We start from the raw sequence: 22,777 nt of genomic DNA on the forward strand, positions 1-22,777 counted from the left end.
CTCTGTAGCTCTTCCACCACTACAATAGACAATGATTAAGTATTTTTGGTTTCAGGAAGGGAATTCCTGAAAGCAGCAAAGAGCCAAATTATTGGCTTTTGAGCAATTAAGTAGACTTTATACCAGAGCCAATATGCTTGAAAGATATGACTTTCAAATGGAAGAGTCAGTTGTGCCCTAGATAAGGTTATTTTGGAATTCACTTAAAAGTATTTGTTGAGTACTTACAATGTGCTGGGTGCTGTAAATATTAATAAAAAAAATACCCTACTCTCATAACACTTATATTCTAGCCAAGAGAAGAAGACAAGAAATATGATAGGACATAAGCAAATTATTAGGAGGTATGGTGGATACAGTTTTCCAGTTCCACTGGAAAACTCCTTCTAGAACGAAGGACTTACTTGGCTTCTATCTTGGCTGCTGATAGAACCTGACCTTCAACTGTTGGTCTCCTCTTGGGATTGCCTTTAAACAAAACTCCTCACTCAAGGTTGGGTTTGTTCCAGAGGTAGCCCACATCCAGACACAAAGGCCCAACCTTTCGTCCTAACTTGGAATATCTGAGCTCCATAACTCCCAGAAGGCCAGCTGAGACCTCTTCACTGGGATCATATTACTGTTCAGCCTTTCCCCTCTCTGCCCAGCCCTGTTTCCCTGCCCTCACTTTCACAGGTACCTGGTCACAGGTACTCTCTAATGAACATTCTACTTGCTTTTCAACATCTGAAAATCTGCAGCTCAAGGAAACTATCTGAGATAGCAGATGATAAACACGATGTTAAGAGAGGTGGGGAAGAAGATGGGCAATTAATTTGAGGTGGGGCAAGGTAAGAGATGGGAATACCAGACCACCTGACCTGCCTCTTGAGAAACCTATATGCAGGTCAGGAAGCAACAGTTTGGAACTGGACATGGAACAACAGACTGGTTCCAAATAGGAAAAGGAGTACGTCAAGGCTGTATATTGTCACCCTGCTTATTTAACTTCTATGCAGAGTACATGATGAGAAACGCTGGGCTGGAGGAAGCACAAGCTGGAATCAAGATTGCCGGGAGAAATATCAATAACCTCAGATATGCAGATGACACCACCCTTATGGCAGAAAGTGAAGAGGAACTAAAAAGCCTCTTGATGAAAGTGAAAGAGGAGAGTGAAAAAGTTAGCTTAAAGCTCAACATTCAGAAAACAAAGATCATGGCATCTGGTCCCATCACTTCATGGGAAATAGATGGGGAAACAGTGGAAACAGTGTCAGACTTTATTTTTTGGGGCTCCAAAATCATTGCAGATGGTGAATGCAGCCATGAAATTAAAAGATGCTTACTCCTTGGAAGGCAAGTTATGACCAACCTAGATAGCACGTTGAAAAGCAGAGACATTACTTTGCCAACAAAGGTCTGTCTAGTCAAGGCTATGGTTTTTCCAGTGGTCATGTATGGATATGAGAGCTGGACTGTGAAGAAAGCTGAGTGCTGAAGAATTGATGCTTTTGAACTGTGGTGTTGGAGAAGACTCTTGAGAGTCCCTTGGACTGCAAGGAGATCCAACCAGTCCATTCTAAAGGAGATCAGTCCTGGGTGTTCTTTGGAAGGAATGATGCCAAAGCTGAAACTCCAGTACTTTGGCCACCTCATGCGAAGAGTTGGAAAAGACTCTGATGCTGGGAGGGATTGGGGGCAAGAGGAGAAGGGGACGACAGAGGATGAGATGGCTGGATGGCATCACTGACTCGATGGACATGAGTTTGAGTGAAGTCCGAGAGTTGGTGATGGACAGGGAGGCCTGGTGTGCTGCGATTCAAGGGGTCGCAAAGAGTCGGACACGACTGAGCGACTGAACTGAACTGAACTGAAGGTTGTAACATGAATCAAAGTGTTCAGAGTAGGCAGCATGGAGAAAGTGGGATTTGAGCAGAGATAGGAAGGTGTTGAGGGAGTTATCGAGATTTTGGGGAGCAGAAATTCCAGGGAGAGAGAACAATTAGAGCAAAGGCCATCAGGCATAAGGTGCATGCCTGGTGTGTGCAGGGAGCATTAGGAAGGTCAGGAGGGCTGGAGTTAGGGAGGTCAGAGTTAAGAGGGTTGAAGACATACATGTGGGGCCTTGGAGGCTATGGTAAGGTCTTCAGCTTTCACTGAATGAAATAAAGAGCAACTTCTAGGTTAGAAAAGTGTATCAGAATCTGACATGTTTTAGGCAGATTTCTCCAGCTTCTTTGTGGAGAACAGATTTTGAGAAAATAAGAGTAGAAGCAAGGAGTCCAGAAGGAGACTTAATGCATTTGAGCTGCTATAATGGAATGCCATCAGTTGGGTAGCTTACAAACAACAGACATTTATTTCTCACAGTTCCAGAGACTGGAAGTCCAAGTTCAGGGCATATGGCAGTAGTCCAGGTGAGAGGTGATAATGACTTGGAGTAGAATGGCCGTAGAAGAGACAGTATGAAGTTGGGTTCTGAATACATGGTGAAAGGCCTCAGAGCCAGTAGGGTTTCTTGATGATCTGGAAAAGAGAGCTGGCTTACAATTTTAAATAATCTGGCCTGAAAGATCAAGTGTCAAAAATGGAATGAGGATGCCATGGAGTTTATTTCTAAATAATGCACTATGAGAAGAATATACCATGAACTCTGAAAGAAATGTAAAGGCTGACCAACTCATGGCAAGGAGGAGATCTGGAGAGGATGTAATCAATTTGCAGTCTGTCTTTGAGAAACGCCCAGTATCCTCACCCTTCCTGCTCTGAAACCCTGGGGTTAACTGGGCAGTGAACACTCTGGACACGCTGAGGGGAAGGTGAGGACCATTGCCAGGCTTCCCATACAGCCTGGAAGGTGGAAAGAATAAGGGAGAAGATCCTCATCCAACACAGTGTTTGAGCAATGGTTTATCTGTGAGTGAGGGGGGCATCTGGGTAGACGGGCCTGAGAGGAGCCTTAGTGGCCTGTGCCTCAGAGTGGTGTGCGGGAGTGTCTGAACAGAGAGAGCCATAGGCAGGTTGCACATAGTAGGGACCTGTATGAATGAAGGAGACCCAACGCCCAGTGAGCCCCAGTGAGTAGAGGTTGTGGTGAGACCAAGAACATCAGTGATGGACACCAGTACATGACAAGATAAGCTGAGGCAAGCTGTCCCTCAGAGGTTTGTTTAGATGGAGGAGAGCAGTGGAGTCATAGACTCTACCTGGGTGCCACAATGACACACAAGGCAGAGGTTGATGCTGGGAGAGAGTGGTCTACTTTGCATTGTCCACTTTGAGTTTTCTATTGTAAAACCTTCGATGGACATGAGATCTCAAGAGCTAAATTAATTCCAGTTAATATAAAAGGAAGAAGAGTGCATCTTGACTCCTGAACTCTTATGACTTGAAAATTCATACCTAGTAGATATTTATTCGTTATCCAAAATTACAGTGTAAACTGAAATCTTTGGCATTTTTAGTGTCTAAAGATATTTCTTTGGCCACCTGATATGAAGAGCCAACTGTTTGGAAAAGACCCTGATGCTGGGAAAGAGTGAGGGCAGGAGGAGAAGGGGATGACAGAGGATGAGATGCTTGGATGGCATCACTGACTCAATGGACATGAGTTTGAGCAAGCTCTGGGAGATGGTGAAGAACGCGGAAGCCTGATGTGCTGCAGTCTATGGGGTTGCAAAGAACTGGACATGACTTAGCAACTGAACAACAACAACAAAGATATTTCTGAATTAATTTAGTGCTAACAGTTATATATGTATAACATCCTGATGACATGCTGTTTTTCACAATCTACACTGATTATCCTAATCTCTTTAGCATCTTCAGGGTTGACACTATAAATTAGAAGTATATCAAAGAATGCTGTTTTTTTGTCCCCATTTCTTCATTAGTTAAATCTATAGTTAACCCCACCGCCCACTTAATTAGGGGTTTCCCAGGTGGTGCTAGTGGTGAAGAACCCACATGCCAGTGCAGGAGATGTAAGAGGTATGGGTTCGATCCTTGGGTTGGGAAGTTTCCCTGAAGGAGGGCATGGCAACCTGGAAAATCCCATGGACAGGGGAACCTGGTGGGCTACAGTCCATAGGGTCGCAAAGAATCTGACATGATTGAAGCGACTTAGCACCACTTAATTAAATTCCCTGTAGCTAAAACTTAGACTCCTTCATTTGAAAAGAAGCCCAAATTCTTTTTTTTTTAAATTGAGGTATAATTTACATCTAATGAAGTATACACATTAAAGTGAATATTTGAAGTGTTTAGATGAGCCCCTGGTGGCTCAGAGGGTAAAGAATCTGCCTGTAAGGCAGGAGACCCGGCTTCGATTCCTGGGTTGGGAAGATTCCCTGGAGAAGAAAATGACAACCCACTCCAATATTCTTGCCTGGAGAATCCCATGGACAGAGGAGCCTGGCGAGCTACAGTCCGTGGGATTGAAAAGAGTCAGATACCACTGAGCAACTCACACACACATACACGAAACCAAAAACCATCACCACAATCAAGATGGTGGCCATTTCCATCATCTCCAAAAGATTCCTCATGATTCTTTGCTCTCTCCCTCAGCTGCTAAATCCAGGCAGTCACTGATCTGATTTCTTTCACTACATATTCACATTTTCTAGAATTTTACATAAATAGTCATCAGTATAGACTTTTTTTGGGCCCAGCCTTTTTCACTTGGCATCACAGTTTTGAGATTCCTCCATGTTGCTAGCTAGGTGGAATCCCACTGTACTGATAAAACACTTGTTACTCACTCACCTGTTTTTGTACATCCCCACCTGCCATGCGAAAATGAAAATGTTAGTCTCTTAGTCGTGTCTGACTCTTTGCGACCCCATGGACTGTAGCCCACCAGGCTCCTATGTCAATGGAATTCTCCAGTCAAGAATACTGGAGTGGGTAGCAATTCCCTTCTCTAGAGGCTCTTCTTGACCACACCAGGTAGTGGGTTAAATTGTGTTCCCTAATCCCATGTGTTCAAATACTAAGCTTTAGTACCTGAATATGTGACCTTATTTGAAAATAGGGTCTTTGCAGATATAATTGGCTGACGTGAGGTCATCCTGGATTAAGGTGAACCTTAAATCCGTTCACGGGTGGCCTTATAAGAAAAGGACAGACACATAGAGACACGAAGGGAAGAAAGCTATATGATAACAGGAGAAGAGCTCAGAGAGATGCAGCTGCAATCCCAGGAATGCCAGGGATTGCTCAGCAACCCCCAGAAGCTAGGAGAGAGGCATGGAACAGATTCCTCCCTGGAGCCTCTAGAAGCAATGCATCTGCTGACACCTGGTCTCCTGAACTGTAAGAGAAATCAATTTCTGTTGTTTAAGCCACTTGGTTGGTGGTAATTTGTTACAGCAGCTCTAGGAAACTAATATATCCAGTTTTCAGCAATTTGACTTAGACCACTATGAATATTCTAGACTTCCCTGGTGGCTCAGATGGTAAAGCGTCTGCTTGCAATGCAGGAGACCTGGGTTCGACCCCTGGGTTGGGAAGATCCCCTGGAGAAGGAAATGGCAACGCACTCCAGTACTCTCGCCTGGAAAATCCCATGGACAGAGGAGCCTGGTGGGCTACAGTCCATGGGGTCAAAAAGAGTCGGACACGACTGAGCGACTTCACTATAAATATTCACATATCATGGTGTGGATGTATGTTCTCATTTCTTTGGGATAAATACCTAGGAGAGGAATGGCTGGAACATAGGTTTAACTGGCATTTTAGTTCCCCAAACAGGGATTGAACCCCTGTCTCTTCCACTGGAAGGCAGATTCTTAACCACTGGCCCACCAGGGAAGCCTCAGGTTTAACTTTTAAAGAAACTGCCAAGTAGTTTTCCAAAGTGGTTGTACCACTTTACATTTCCACCAGCGAGGTATGAGCGTTCCAGGTGCCTACCTCTTTGAGGAATTGTATTACAGCATTGCCAGTATTTTAAGTTTGTCATTCTAACATGTATGTAGTAGTAGTGTGTGTGCTTTAAAATTTGTTTTGTTTATATATTTATGAAATTTAATCAACTTACAATTACTATATTAGATTCAGGTGTACAATATAGTGATTCATTATTTTTACACATTATAAAATGATCACCCCAATAAGTTTGGTTACCATCTGTCACCATAGAAAGATATTACAGTATTATTGACTATAGTCCATATGCTGTGCATTGCATCCCTGTGACTTATTTTAAAACTGGAAGTTTGAACATCTTAACCTTTTTAACCATTTCACTCATTCCCCCTACCCCTTCCCTCTCCTCTGGTAACCACCAGTTCATTCTCTGGACCCATGAGTCTGATTCTGTTTTGTTATATTTGTTTATTTTGTTTTGTAGGTTCCCAAAGAAGGGAAATCATACAATATGGGTCTTTTTCTATATGACTTATTTCACTTGGCAAAATATCCTCTAAGTCCATCCATGTTGTAACAAGTGGCAAGATTTCGTTCTTTTTATGGCTGAGTAATATTGCACTGTACATATGCACCACATCTTCTTTATCCATTCATCTATTGATGGACACTTACATTGCGTCTATATCTTGGTCACTCAGTTGTGTCCAACTCTTTGTGACCTGTAGCCCATGAACTGTATCCCGCCAGGCTCCTGTGCCCATGGGATTTTCCAGGCAAGAATATTGGAGTGGGTTGCCATTTCCTTCTCCAGTGGATCTTCCTGACCAAGGGACTGAACCCGCATTTCCTATAATGGTGGCAGGTTCTTTACCACTGAGCCTCCTGGGAGCCCTCCTTTACATTATTGACTTTCAATGCTGCTACCAGAAAAACTGTATTCAGTTTCACATCTTGCTTCTGTGATTGTTCCTTGTTGTTAGAGACTTTAAAAGCAACATCTACTAATTGAGAAGGATTCATTTCAAATACAACATCTAATTTCTATAATTTTTTAATCTCTGGGGCACTTTGCCGATGAAGGTCATATTTATCATCCTTACGTTCTCAGGGGCTTCAGGGTCTATATCTGGGTAGCACCTACAAGTTTGATAAATCCTTTCTAGAAACTCTGATGGATCCTCAGTTCGATTTTGTTTTATCTCCTAAATTTTGTTTAACCTCTTTTATCTAGGTTCCCTGTTTTGAGTTTTTCTTCAGACCTCCACACCATATGGTGGTAGTCCTCTGACTCTTTTTTCTCCTGATGCAATGTTATAAATGCTTCTGCATATGGTATCTCATCTCTTTTCCCTGATCTTTTATAAAACACTTCTAACTGTGAGATGGCATAATAGTTGAGTGAGCCATTCAAAGGCCATTGCTCTTCTGTTCCTAACATATATTGGGTCCACACCCTATTACAGTAGTGTAGTCACAGGCTTACAATTATATTTTGTCCTTTTATTCAATATATGCTCAAAAGGGCTCTCTTTCGAGATAGATGGAGTAACCCCCATTTATAGGTGGAATACTTCCCATTTTTAAAAGTATGACCATACCACATGTATAGCAACTCCAATATAAAGAATTCCACAAAAAAATTGCAGCCTCGAAACACCAACAAATCGGCTCTCAGCTCCCAAACTTACCGTACAAGCCAAAGGATAATTCCAATTAGGGTAGACACCCCCACAAGAACTAGTTCCCCAATAAACTGGTTCCAACCGAACATGTTCCCAACTCAGGTAAATAAACTTACCCTTCTGTATCTTGGCTATTTTAAATAATGCTGCAATGAACATTGGGGTGCATATGTCTTTTTGAATTAGTGTTTTAATTTTCTTCATATAAATACATAGAAGTGAAATTGCTGGATCATATGCTAGTTCTAGTTTTAATTTTTTGAGGAATCTCTATACTATTTTCCATAGTGGATATTATGGTTTTAATTTGCATTTCTCTAGTTCCATTTAGCCTTTTGTATATCTTTTCTCTGTTCAAACCTTTTGGGAGTTTTGTCTTATAATTCTGAATAAAAATGTTTTTATATGCATGTGTATGTATTTTATATATATATATATATATATATATATAGCCTCATTATATCCTGTGTTCACCCTTTTATTTTTTAATGGTATCTTTTAAAAAAGTATTTATTTATTTTTATTTATTTGCCTGAGCTGGGTCATAGTTATGGCACGTGAGGTCTAGTTCCCTGACCAGGGATTGAATCTGGGTTTCCGCATGGCGAGTGTGGAGTCTTAGCCACAGGACCACCAGGGAAGTCCTTTAATGGTATCTTTTGAAAAGAAAAAAAGTTCTTAATTTTGATTATGTAGCATCAATATATCTTCTGTGTTTTCTATCTTTTTTGGCCTTTCTAAAAAGATTTGAAGTTCACTTACACCCCCAGTGACAAATACTTGCTGTGTTTTCCACAAATGTATGTTTCATAACTCTGCTTCTATGCTTTGGCATGCACAATGCTTTTTGTTTCAGTGTTCTATCATGTCATAATATTTTAAAGATATTTTAAGCACAATTACAAATTAAAGATCCACATTGAGTTAAATCCAAATAGCTCAACCAAGGTGGCAATTGAATGAACTGACTCATTTGGCAAATCCGTCAGTAAGTTCTCACGTGCTTCGCATCCTCCTATTAGTGGATGGTATCAGGAGGTGCTGACATTCATCCACTCACCCACCTTCCTTCACTGCCGATGTGTATGGACATTGACATTACAGCTCTAGCCTCTGTCTGGGGAAGGAGAGAGGAAGGCAGAGACAAAGAAGGCAGATGAGGAGCAGCAAAGAGTAGTGAAGGGCTTTTTGCCCAAACCACAGCCATGGAAAGAGCCAGTTGCAGTTTTAATATAACTGGCTGCTGTGGTCAAGACAAAGCACTTTCCCTTTAAAGAAACTTGACTGCAACAGTTGCTCTTTTAGAGTGTTAAAAACTGGGGATGAGGAAAACATTAAAAAAAAAAAAACACCCAAGTTGTGTGGTGGTGTGAGGATGGATGGAGGGTTTAATTTCATGGGATGGGAGAAAATATGAAGTTAAAAATCTAAAGATGCTTCCAAAAAGTTTTCATCTGACTTATGTTGATGTACAGTTGGATTCTAATTAAAGCATGTTAATTCTGTAATGTGGGCTTCCCGTCGTTCAATGGTAAAGAACCTGCCTGCCAATGCAGGAGATGCAGGAGATGTGGGTTTGATCCCTGGTGGGGAAGATCCCCTGGAGGCAGAAATGGCTGCCCACTCCTCCACTCCAGTATTCTTGCCTGGAAATCCCATGGACAGAAGAGCCTCGCAGGCTACAGTTCGTGGAGTCACAAAGAGTTGGACATGACTGAGCAACTGAGCACCCACGGATGCAATTCTTTAATGTGGCAAGCCTACAGGAATGATCAAAATCTAAAGTAACCATAAAACTGAATTAAGGACATGTAATGTAATTGTCCATAATCGGTTATTTAAGTTTATACCACAAGCATAACACTTTCACTAATTACAGTTTCATTTCCATATGATGCAGCTCATTTCTCTCTCCTTTTCACACTCCTTGGCACCCCTTGAAGCTGGATTGAAGGACTGAGTGATGGAGTGGGAAGAGGTGTTAAGAAGTTTACATTTTGCAGCTATAAAAGACAGCAAATGTGGTAGAGCTGGGAGTTAGGGAACTGCTGCCTTATGGAATTCCAGAAGGATTTAGTCAATTTGATTTTCTGTTTGACTCCCAGTAACGGGAGACATTCCAATCCCACTGCTTTTTGTGGATCAAATGTATTGTTTTTTGGCCACCCAGCTGGGTGACTGGAATTTGGCAAGAGTAAGAAATAGTCTCCTGAAGAGTTGTGAGCGCCTGGAGGAGGGGTGAGTGCTCCCACCGGAGTCTGGGCTATAACGGCGTTGCAGAGAAACGTTAAAGACGAGCAAAGACACCTGCTCTGCCGTGGTCTGCAGAAGTGTCAGGCTCTGAGTGTGACTTTGGATTTAAAATGTCCTAGGCAACTGAAATGGGAATCACATTGGAAACAAGGAGGTAACTCGTGTTTCAATGACACCGTAACTCACAGTGTACAAATGCAGCAGCAGCAACCAAGGATAGACACTTGATTGCTCATCTTTTGTGGTACCCATGCTCCTCTCCAATTTCTACCCATTCATTCAACCGGTATTCACTGGGAACACGTAGTGCATCTGGGCACTGTTGCAGGCACCAGGCGTACAGTTGTGAACCAAACAAAACCTCTCCTCTAGGAGCTACCATTCTAGGTGGGGGAGACAGGCCACAAACAAACAAGCAGATATTCCATGCCAAATCATGAGAAATAGTATGGGGGAAAAAATACCAGGTTAAAGACAGAGGCAGTTTTAGGGTAATACATTTTGGAATGTGAACAAGCTTTCGTCCTTGTTAAATTGATGCCGCTTACAATGTGTGAAGGCCAGGCAAGGTGCCTGACAGACACATTTGTTGGGCACCATGTTATTTAACGATACCTATGAATATTGTGTTTTCACTTGTATTTCCTTTCTGGCTGTCACAACCGCCCCCACGTGGGAAACAGGATAGGTGTGCTCCTCCTGGGATACTGAGACATGGAGAGGTTAGTGATCTGCTCACTGATATGCACTTGGTTAGAAGCAGACTTTAGATTTAAGTAATAAGTGACTTATACCATGCTTATATCACACTTAATTTTTCATTCACTCAGCAAATATTTATTTAGTGCCTGGAATTTTGTGGGTCTGGTTTTGATTTCTGTCTCAGTGGCCAAAGACATAGATACTGATCCAGACTCATGGAGTTGAGAGTGTTGTGGGGAGACGGATATTAAGCAAATGATTAGATGTGACATAAAAGTTAGGAAGAAATGTTTTGAGCTGGGGAATCTAGACAAGGGAACCTGACCTTGTCTGGCCTAAGAAATAGTCATCTGAATAATCTAGTTATAGTTAGAAAACCATAATGTAATCTTGTTACATTAAAAATTCCTGAATATGGCATAGTGGAAAAAATGTTCGTTGCTCACTCGTGTCCGACTCTTTATGACCCCGTGGACTGTAGCCTGCCAGGTTCCTCTGTCCATAGAATTCTCTAGGCAAGAATACTTAGTGGGTTGCCATTTCCTTCTCCAGGAAGGAATGACCTAGGGGTCGAACTGGGTCTCCTGCATTGCAGGCAAATTCTTTACCAACTGAACCACCAGGGAAGCCCAAATATAGCATATTTAAAGTTAATTGGTTGACCGAAATTGTAATTTTTGTGTGCACCATTAAAAATTGAACTTCTACCGTCATATATTTGTGTATGTATGCAGTTCTCCCTTGGCCATTACTGAATACCTCTAGCATCACAGCACCTTGGAGATAATATCCAGGTCTTTTCTTGGTGTATCGTGAAGAAAAGACCACTGCTTATTTATTAGCTTTTTAGTGATGGTAATTGCCCTTTGTGATGGTTGTAAAATGGTAAAGAGCTACTCAGAATATTTTATCATTATTCTGACTTATGCAAAATTTTGGATACTTGAAATTTTACCCATTTACCCATCATGTCTTCTCAAATAAATAGTAATGATTAGCTTCAGTGGAGCCCTTTACTGTGTCCTGGTCACTGAGTGAGACAGTATTCATGTAGTATTCACCTATGAGGCAGGTTCTGTTAAAGCCCGTGTTTACTTGTGGTTAAATGGAAGCACTAAGGAGTTAATAAAGCTGCTCAAGGTTATACGGCTGGTAAGTGGGGAAGCCGGAATTTGAATGCTTAACTTTTATGCTATGATGAATGAGTAAGAGCAAAGCTGTGAGTGTAAATGAAGTTTGATAGTAGCCACAACTGCTTTTGTAGAAGCAGGTCCCAACTAATCTGTGCTCACTGTGGGACTGAAACATATGCTGAGATTATGTGGACATCACTAGGGGACATTCACTGAGAGACTGAGTTGGCAATGGAGGAGGAAGTCACCCAAAGGGAAGCAAGCTTCAGGAAGCAGCAGTTTGGTTCAGGGACAGCGGTCAGCATTGGAAGGCGGTCGTAATCCCAGCCAGCCCCACGACTGTCATCTGAGTGCTCTCTGACCCTCTGGCCTGCCCCTGTGCCTTCATGCATGAATTCTGGGGCAGGAGTGCGGATGCTGGGGGGCTATGGGGAGAAGGATCAGTGTGTGTCAGGGGAGCAGGATAAGAGTGTAAGAACTCTAGAATCCCTGTGGGAAGCACAGGTTGAAACAAGAGCATCAGTATCTGTGCTATTAGGGATGGAGAATGACATTTTAATGTTAGGAGAAACATGGAAACACTGACCATGATAATGTGTGGAAGAGACTTTTCTACACTTACCCAACTCTAAGCCTCAGCTCCTCTCCAATCCTACCTCAGTAGGCTCAGAGATGGGATAAAAAAACCCTCTCTTGTTTTGTATCATAAACTTTTAAGGATGTATGACATATGTGCAGAAGAATGCACTAGTTATAAATGGACAGCATAGTGAGTTTTCATGAAGTGGACACCATGTGAAGACCAAGAGGCAAAACTTAAATGTATCCCCACAGACCCCTCACTCTCCACCTCACTGTCTTGACTTCTTACAGCGTATGTTAGTGGAAGATACTGCATTTTTAATATTTTTAATAAAATTAGTTCAAAGACCAATGAAAGTCTCCCAACTGCAAGCCTCTTTTTTTTCTAGTTGATAAAATAATTTTCAGCAACCAAATTACTTAGTGATGGAAACTTTTCCAAAATATTCTTTTAGACGCATGAGTGTCTTTCAAAAAGCAACTACTTTCCTCCCTCATCTCCCTTGTAAGAAACCCATTTCTGAGTTTCTGACAGGAAGCCTGGAGTGGGGCCCTAGAATTGGTATTTTTAACAAGGTCCCAGGTGAATTGATGCTTCTAGTCTGCCTTGAGAGCCTTGAGCATGACTGCTTGAAGCTAAGAGCTAATGGGGAAAAGATGAATAGGTTTGCAAGACTCCAGGCTGGAAGCCAGAATTTATTTTAGCTGATGGGTAAGGAGTCACTTCGCCCTTTCTGGGCGAGGAATATGGAGGCCTGCCTATGCCAAAGATCGCCACACTTGGCAGTCTCCTTCCAGAAGCTTCAAGTGTCTATGAGCAGTGCCTCCGTCACACTTCCCTTTGAGACCAACAAGTATGTCACATGCACATCTTTTTTTTTGTTGGTTTCTTTTTTTTTAAATTTTTTAACTTTACAATATTGTATTGGTTTTGCCATATATCAACATGAATCCACCGCAGGTATACATGTGTTCCCTAACCTGAACCCTCCTCCCTCCTCCCTCCCTGTACCATCCCTCTGGGTCGTCCCAGTGCACCAGCCCCAAGCATCCAGTATCATGCATTGAACCTGGACTGGCGACTCGTTTCATATATGATATTATACATGTTTCAATGCCATTCTCCCAAATCATCCCACCCTCTCCCTCTCCCACGGAGTCCAAAAGAGTGTTCTATACATCAGTGTCTCTTTTGCTGTCTCGTATACACGGTTATTGTTACCATCTTTCTAAATTCCATATATATGCATTAGTACACTGACCCAGCAATCCCACTGCTGGGCATACACACTGAGGAAACCACAATTGAAAGACACACGTGTACCCCAATGTTCATCACAGCACTGTTTATAATAGCCAGGACATGGAAGCAACCTAGATGTCCATCAGCAGATGAATGGATAAGAAAGCTGTGGAACATATACACAATGGAGTATTACTCAGCCATTAAAAAGAATACATTTGAATCAGTTCTAATGAGGTGGATGAAACTGGAGCCTATTATACAGAGTGAAGTAAGCCAGAAAGAAAACACGTGCACATCTTGAGAAACTGTTTAGAGGGTCTCTTTTATTCATCGTCTCCTAGGTGCAGATGACAATAGTTTATGCCAAATTGTTCCAATTTTTTTACTTTATATCTGAGATATATATGATTTATGGAAATATCACATTGATTAAAAATTAAAAAAAATTCTATTTATTTATTTTTGGCTGTGCTGGATGTTTGTTGCTGCTTGGATTTTCTCTAGTTGCAGTGAGTAGGGACCACTCTTTAGTTGCAGTGCATGGGCTTCCCATTGTGGGGGCTTCTCTTGTTGCAGGGCTCTAGGGCTTTCAGGGGAGAAGGCAATGGCACCCCACTCCAGTACTCTTGCCTGGAAAATCCCATGGACGGAGGAGCCTGGTAGGCTGCAGTCCATGGGGTCGCTAAGAGTCGGACACGACTGAGCGACTTTACTCTCACTTTTCACTTTCATGCATTGGAGAAGGAAATGGCAACCCACTCCAGTGTTCTTGCCTGGAGAATCCCAGGCACGGGGGAGCCTCATGGGCTGCTGTCTATGGGGTCACACAGAGTCGGACACGACTGAAGCGACTTAGCAGCAGCAACAGGGCTTGCAGGCTTCAGTAGTTGTGGACCTGGGGTCAGTGCAGCTTCCAGATTCTAGAGCACAGGCTCAATAGTTGTGATGCATGGGCTTAGTTGTTCCGAGACGTGTGGGATCTTCCCAGATCAGGATCGAATCCATGTATCCTGCATTGGCTGGCAGATTCTTTACTGCTGAGCCACCAGGGAAGCCCTTAATTTTTAACATATATAAAATATCCTATATTTTCCTATTTATTCTTATTCCTAAAATTACTTCCTATTTATGTTGTAAATCTCATTAGGAGACAAGACCATTATGCTTGAATTTTAAAAACTCTATTGCCATAACTCCCCACAGTATTTTAGAGCTCTTATCGTTTACTTTTCCTAGGCACTTGTTTTCATCAGAGTTCTGATTGATTAAATACTGCAGGGTGTTGTTTGCTTATGATACATCCACATTGAAGATACAAGTTATAGATCTGTAATTAAAGGGAGCAGACATTTGAAATGAAACATCAGTATTGATAAAAGAGAATTATATGATGCTGATAAGATTGTGTGTGTGTGTGTGTGTGTGTGTTTATCACTTAGTCATGTCCAACTCTTTGTGATTCCATGGACTGTAGCCCGCCAGGCTTCTGTGTCCACGGAGTTCTTTGGGCAAGAATACCGGAGTGGGGTGTTATTCCCTTCTCCAAGATTGCTTATATACTACATCTAATATTTGGGCTGAGTCAGAACTAGGGTCAGACTCTTTTATCCTGTCACTGCAGTGACTTGCAATCTAGAAGAGGCTCTCTCAAATGTTACCCAAAGTTGACTTATTGCAAATGAGCTGTGAGCAGTTAGAATTCAATCTTGGAAACAAAGTTTTTTCTCAATGATAGGGTTATATGGAAAAAGGCTGTGTGGAGCACCGTAACCTCTGCTGTAAATATTCTTTCAGTTTTAACGATAGGTATTACTCTGGCCATGAAATCCTACCCATTATCTACAGCTGTTCCTCTTGTTCTCACCTGGTGTGACAGAACGGTCACTGGGAACACAAGGCGAACTACTCTGATGCTCTCGGAGGGTTAAATACTGCTTATCCACATCTGCTGGGATCTTATGCTAGACTTTACTGCAGGCCCCGGTTCCTTCCACTGTGGAGTTTACTCCTGCTGGTACTCACGCTCTTTGCCTTGTAACTTTCAGTGACCGTTAACTATGGGAGGAGAGTCTCTCTCTACACCTTGGCTTTTGCTTTAACATGTGCCTTGTTTAGGCTAATAGGATGGTCGGAAGTAATGATTTGCCTCTTCCAAACCTAGGCCTCAGGAGGTCTGACATGTTTCTGTCTGTTCTCTTGTACCTCCCGTCATCATGAAAGAACATCTGGGATAGCCTATAAATCCCAGCATTAGAATAAGACACATGTATCTTAATTGCCCTTTCCAAGTTGTACTGGCCAAATCCAGCTTAAAGAAGAGTCACCATTCAATCCTCAGATACAGGAGCAAGCTAAGCCTAGTTCAGTTGATCCCCCGCTGACCGTAGATGTATGAGCAAACCTGGCTGCAGTCAGCAGAGTCATACAGCTGAGCCACGCCTGGATCAGCCAATCTGTGGCCAGCTCACAGATTGCATGAGCTATAATAGATGATTGTTGTTCTGGAAGCCACCGAGTCTTGAGGTGCTTTGTTATGCAGCTGTAGCTGATTGATATGTTTTCTGATGCCAAAGAGATCAACAAAATGTGACAAAAAAGGAAATAGAAACTGATTGTGTGGAGAACTGAAAGCTAATGTCATACATTTCTGTGTAAAAGATACATCAGTAGTAAAAGGAACGGGATTTCAAAATAGGAAGAAAAGCAAAATGAACAAAATGTAAGACAAGGATTAGCCAAAGGTATGATAAGATTAGATATATCATTGAACAAAAACATATAGAATAAATGCACAGTGGATGGTAAAAAAAGTGCTGTCTGAGGATTCTGGAAAATCTTCAGGCTTCCCAATTAAATGACCAAACTATATACTTTCTGGAAAAAAGATCTACTTGAGGAGACAGAAGGCAAAAATGTTGAAAATTTTACTTAAATAGTAACTTTTAAATAGTAAATCATTTATTCAACCCAATGACTGCTAATTTCTAGGCATGAAATGTTCATAAAACTGCTGTTAATTGAAGGCATTTTGCTCCAATAGGGTAAAATTTAATCTTAAATCCATGGCATTTAAACTTATTTGTATGAGATTCTGGTAAACGCTTTTTGGACAATGTCAATCCTTAGAAATGTGTGAGCTTTTGTTTGTTTTTGCTCAATATGGATACCATGAGGGAAAACATGAGCTCATTGGATCAGTATGACTAAAACAGCTTATATTTTTGTAGTCAATTCCTAATTTGCAGTGTATTTTCTTATTGACAATGTTGGTGATGTTATTATCATCCTTAATTTATAAGTAAAGTAAATTACTTGAGACTCAGAGAACTTACGTGGCTTGGGATTCAGTTACTTCTGGCTCTGGTTTCAGGTACTGACGTGTCCATCAGCATTGCTCTTCTTTATAAATTTATTATTTATTTATTCATTTTTGGCTGTGCTGGGTCTTCGTTGTTGCATGGGCTTTTCTCTGGCTGCAGCGAGCAGGGGCTGTTCTCTAGTTGCAGTGCACAAGCCTCTCATTTCCACGGCTCCTGTTGTTGCAGAGCACAGGCTGCAGGGTGCATGGGCTTTAGTAGCTGCAGCATGTGGGCTCAGTAGTTGGGGCTCTTGGGCTCTAGAGCGCAGGCACAGTGGTTGTGGTGCACGGGCTTAGTTGCCCGGCGGCACGTGGGATCTTCCCAGACCAGGCATTGAACCCATGTCTCCTGTACTGGCAGGCAGATTCTTCACCACTTAGGCACTAGCGAAGTTCAGCATTGCTCTTTTTAACATAAATGTTGGAGACAAGCTTGAAGCAATACTTCAATCTGAATTATAGGAGTTAAGATGAAAATATTACCATTCTGACATAATTCTTTAAAAAAAATTATTTATTTATTTTAATTGGAGGCTAATTACTTTACATTATTGTAGTGGTTTTTGCCATACGTTGACATGAACCAACCATAGGTGTACATGTATCTCCCATCCTGAACCCTCCTCCCACCTCCCTCCCCATCCCATCCCTCAGGGTTGTCCCAGTGCACTGGCTTTGAGTACTGTTTCATGCATTGAACTTGGACTGGTGATCTATTTCACATATGGCAATATACATGTTTCAATGCTATGCTCTCAAATCATCCCACTCTTGCCTTTTCCCGCAGAGTCCAAAAGTCTGCTCTTTACGTCTGTGTCTCTTTTGCTGTCTCACATACAGGGTCATCGTTACCATCTTTCTAAATTCCATATATATGTGTTAATACACTGTATTGGTGTTTTTCTTTCTGACTTACTTCACTCTGGGCTCCAGTTTTGTCCACCTCATTAGAACTGATTCAAATGCAGTCTTTTTAATAGCTGAGTAATACTCCATTGTGTATATGTACCACAGCTTTCTTATCCATTCGTCTGCCAATGGACACCTAGGTTGCTTCCATGTCCTGGCTATTATAAACAGTGCTGCGATGAACATTGGGATACATGTGTCTCTTTCAATTCTGGTTTCCTTGGTGTGTATGCCCAGCAGTGGGATTGCTGGGTCGTATGGTAGTTCTATTTCCAGTTTTTTAAAGAATCTCCACACTGTTCTCCATAGTGGCTGTACTAGTTTGCATTCTCACCAACAGGGTAAGAGGGTTCCCTTTTCTCCACACCCTCTCTAGCATTTACTGTTTGTAGACTTTTGGAGCAGCCATTCTGACTGGCATGAGATGGGACCTCATTGTGGTTTTAATTTGCATTTCTCTGATAATGAGTGATGTTGAACATCTTTTCATGTGTTCGTTAGCCATCTATCAGAGAAGGCAATGGCACCCCACTCCAGTACTCTTGCCTGGAAAATCCCATGGGCAGAGGAGCCTGGTAGGCGGCAGTCCATGGGGTCATGAAGAGTCGGACACAACTGAGCAACTTCTCTTTCACTTCCATGCATTGGAGAAGGAAATGGCAACCCACTGCAGTGTTCTTGCCTGGAGAATCCCAGGGACCGGGGAGCCTGGTGGGCTGCCGTCTATGGGGTCACACAGAGTCGGACACGACTGAAGCGACTTAGCAGCAGCAGCAGCAGCCATCTATATGTCTTCTTTGGAGAAATGTCTGTTTAGTTCTTTGGCCCATTTTTTGGTTGGGTCATTTATTTTTCTCGTATTGAGCTGCATGAGCTACTTGTATATTTTTGGGATTAATTCTTTGCATTCTGACATAATTCTGAGAGAACTCTTTAAACTCTGAAATAAGATGTATTAGAAATGGTTAAGGGTGGAAGGAGGCTCAAGAGGAAGGGGATGTATGTGTGTGTATGTGTATATATATATATATATATATATATACACACACATATATATATATAATATATATATATATAAAAAAACTGATTCTCATTGTTGTACAGAAGAAACTAATGCAATAAGACAATTATACTCCAATTAAAAAATAAAAAAAGGAAATGGTTAGGAATTCTGGGGAAATATTCAATATAGACTATTCTGAGATAGCTAAAAATTTGTCATATATTTAGAGTGCTAGATTGAATAACACTCAGCATTTAAATTGTTTGGTTTTGGCACTTGGGTGCACACTGCCTTTTACAGTGTGTTTTATGGATATGTCTTATCTACCCATATGATTATTCCACTCATGTATTTCCCCAATTTCTTAGAAGGAGCCAGAAATTCTCCTGGGGCCTTTCACTAATGTTAGTTTTCTTTATCCCACAAACTTATTTTAAAGGATGTCTGGCCCACTGCAGGTAGGAAACAAACATTTGTAAAATCAGTAAGCGTGGCCATGCTAAGGGGCTGCTTGCTGCCAGCAATAATTGTGAATCTGTGTGATAAAAATAGACTGCCATTGTGCTAGGTGCCTCGCATATGTTATTTCCATTCATCTTTGTAACAATACCATCCAGTACACATTCTTTTCCCTATTTGCAGATGAGGAAAATGAGGCTCAGAGAGATTAAGCTGTTTGCCCAAACTTGCACAGCGTTAAGTGGCCAAGGCTAGATTTATATCTGTGTTTGAAAGACCAGAAGCCTAAAATTGTTTGTCTCTAGCTCTTTTCCTGGGTTGGGAAGTTTTCTTGGAGAAGGGAAAGGCTACCCACTCCAGTATTCTGGCCTAGAGAATTCCATGGACTGTATAGTTTCATGGGGTCGTAAAGAGTCGGACATGACTGAGCGACTTTCACTTTCACAACTCCTTTCCTCAACAAATCAAGAAACCTGAGCTGTTTCCTTATCATTCCTGTAAAAGGGAAGAAAATAATGAGCTGTAAAGGCAGTTTTTATTGTGTTCCTTTATGTTTAACCTGAAGTAGATCTTTCAGGTGGGCCCCAGAGATCTTAGGTCTTGGTCCAAGCTCAGGGCTTTCCCCACCCATCTTCTACTCTTTCTTCTTCTTCTTTTTTTTTAATTTAGTATACTTGCTTTATAATGTTGTGTTAGTGTCTGCAGTGCAACACAGTGAATCAGATATATGTATACATATATCTCCTCTCTCATGAGCCTCCCTCCCACCCCCACCATCCCACCCCCGTAGGTCATCAGAGGGCACTGAGCTGATCTCTCTGTATACACTTGACTCTTTCTTCATGCCCATGAGCTGATACTTCTTGATGATTGCTCACAAACATGCATTCTGATGAAACTCAGAGCTTTCTCAGATGCTTGCTTGCCCATGGCTCTTTAGAGATTTTCTAGCAGCTGAGTGCTCTGGACAAACCTCCCCTCCTCACTTCCCCCTTAGCATGTCACACTTCCAGACTTGGCCCGGTTTGTGGGATGGTGTAGCTGGGTGGGAAAGGGGAGCAGCAGTGGAGGAATATAATTTCAGAGGACCTTCCAACAAAGATCAAGTTGGTGGGCACAGTAGCTGAGCAGGGATTGGATGTGAAATATTTGGTGATCCCCAGTTATTTTAGTAGACCTTTTCTTTAAGCTTGTGAACACTTTGTCTTCCCATGAGAATATCTTCTGTGATACAGCTGAAGGGGCAAGCTGGAAGTGACTGGGACCTTGCTGATGTGAAACCCAAGCTAATATATAGATTGTTGATTGCTAGGATTCTGGAAAGAAGAAAAAGGCCAGCTGATGGATAATCCTGGACTTCCACCAAGACTCTATTTTCCACTGATTAAAAATAGGAACTAAATTTGGTATGAAACCACCAAACAAAAATCGACCAAAGAATGCAGTGTCCGTGTTTTTATACTGGCATTGCAGTCATCCCACAAGCCAATGATAATAATTTCCCAAGTTGCCTTTGGCCAGGTCTAGGCCCTTTGCCTTAAGCATGTTTCCCTCTTGATGTCATACTGTCTCCTCTTTGGCATCTTACTAGATCTTGTGGGTCTCCGCCAAGGGCACCAGACAAGCTTTCTGTCAGGAGTTTTTCCAGGCTAGGAGCCAAAAAAGTGGCTTGGGGTTGTCCAAAACCTCCTTAACTGTTCTTTTCAGCCTCATCAGTTATAATAGACGTGAGAGGGTGCAGGACACAATGGCTTATGTCATTGAGTAGGTTTGCTGACTGTTTATTAATTGGCAACATATAGAAATCTGTAAGAAGAATGTGACTTGTTACTACCAGCATGCAAGTTATGTCTGGCAGGAAGAAACTAAGAATTGGAAATGGGAAACATCTTCCAATTCGATCTGTCTTCACCAAAGGAAGGAAAATCTTCTGGTTTCGCCAGTGTGAAAGCTCCAATTGCAACCAACAATCAGCTTGATATTTGAGTCCTGTGTTCATTGTGGTTTTCACGTTGTGTGAAGTCGCCCGGACTTACATTGTAACACAGACATCGCACTGGAGCTTTCAGACCCCAGGTGGAAAGTTGAGCTGCCTATCAGTAAGCAATATTTTTAAAATCTTGGAGCCTTTTCATCATGACGTCATTTGGGTTCACAGCTCAGATTGCTTCCTAGCTGATATTCTTTCCATCCAGAATTGCAACGTGCGCCTTGTGGTGCTTGGGAAATGCCTTGAGACTTTCACTCTGCTTTTACTTATAAATAGATTTCCACCATTACCGTATAAATCAAGTTAAGATTAAGTCACCTTGTATTAGTATCCAGAATATTACCATAAATTGGAATGTGGAATAAGCTGTAATGAGATCAAACTCAGTTAGTGGACACAAAAATATGAGCAGCTAACATACAGACTCACAGTTTATTCAGTTAAAAATATTGTTTTAATTAAAAATATTTTTTTAATTCCATTTCATCTAGCTCAAGTTAACTTGCTTAGGTTTCCATTTTGTATCATTTCTTTTAGGGAGATTAGAAAATCATCATCACTTGCCTCCTGGGGTTATTTAATTTGAATTTTGAATTGCCTGTTTATTTACAGGATACCTGAAGTTGATAGTTTAGACTGCAAAGCACAGTTCAAAAACAGGCAAGCAGCCTCAGAATAAATACTCCAACTTATTTTTTTCATAGATTGCTTAAATTCTGTTATATTCAACTGTGTAGAGACAAACAGAGAGTGCCTTTAGCAAGATGAGCCATCGCTTTATTTTTAAAGCTCGCTTATGTCAACGCTTTCTATCCATGGCTAGGTTAGCCACCATTATTCAGGGGTGAGATCAGAGTCCTTTTCTTTCCTAGAGCTGCTTGCCATTTTCTCCACACCTGCCTTACAAGTGACAGCTCTGTGGGTGTCCTCATAAATTACAAATCATGTGCCTTGGTCCTGATGCCTTGGGACAGGCACAAAGTTAGAAACTGTCCTGTAACTTTAGAACTGTAGCTGCAGGATGGGACAGCTGAGTGGAGAACAGAGATGCACAACAGCAGGGGTTCTGTTAAGACACTCTCAAGCCCCCTGCCTGGGGCTGGTGGACAATTTGTCCAGTTTGTACTGGAAACTCAGTAGAAGTTGTAAAAGGAAATGGGATGGTCAGCAGGCAAAGGGGGATGGGAGGATGCATCTGAAAGGAAGGGTTTTTCCTTTTAGGGTAATAATCAGGTCTGTGATCATGTGGTAAACATATACTCCCATTCAGCATCCTCACTTTGTTTAAAAACTTACTGGATTTACTGAGACCGATGACATTCTGATATCTGAATGGAATAAGGATTTAAATTTCCTCCTTTAAGATTTCTCCTCCCATAGATTTCATAATACAAGCTTGAAGTAGGCCTAAGAACAGCCAAAAATGTGGATGTATATAATGAATAACTTTTTTTTTATATCTAGGAAAAAACATAATTTTTCCTAGATATACCACATAACTGACGCACCTATAAGGAAACACAATAAATCAGTTAGCTCTAGCTGTGTAACAAATCACCCCCAAAGCTTACTGACTTAACAAAATCATTTATTATTTTTCATGG

Source organism: Bos taurus, chromosome 9 (genome assembly GCF_002263795.3).
Source record: "Bos taurus isolate L1 Dominette 01449 registration number 42190680 breed Hereford chromosome 9, ARS-UCD2.0, whole genome shotgun sequence".
Lineage (NCBI taxonomy): Eukaryota > Metazoa > Chordata > Mammalia > Artiodactyla > Bovidae > Bos > Bos taurus.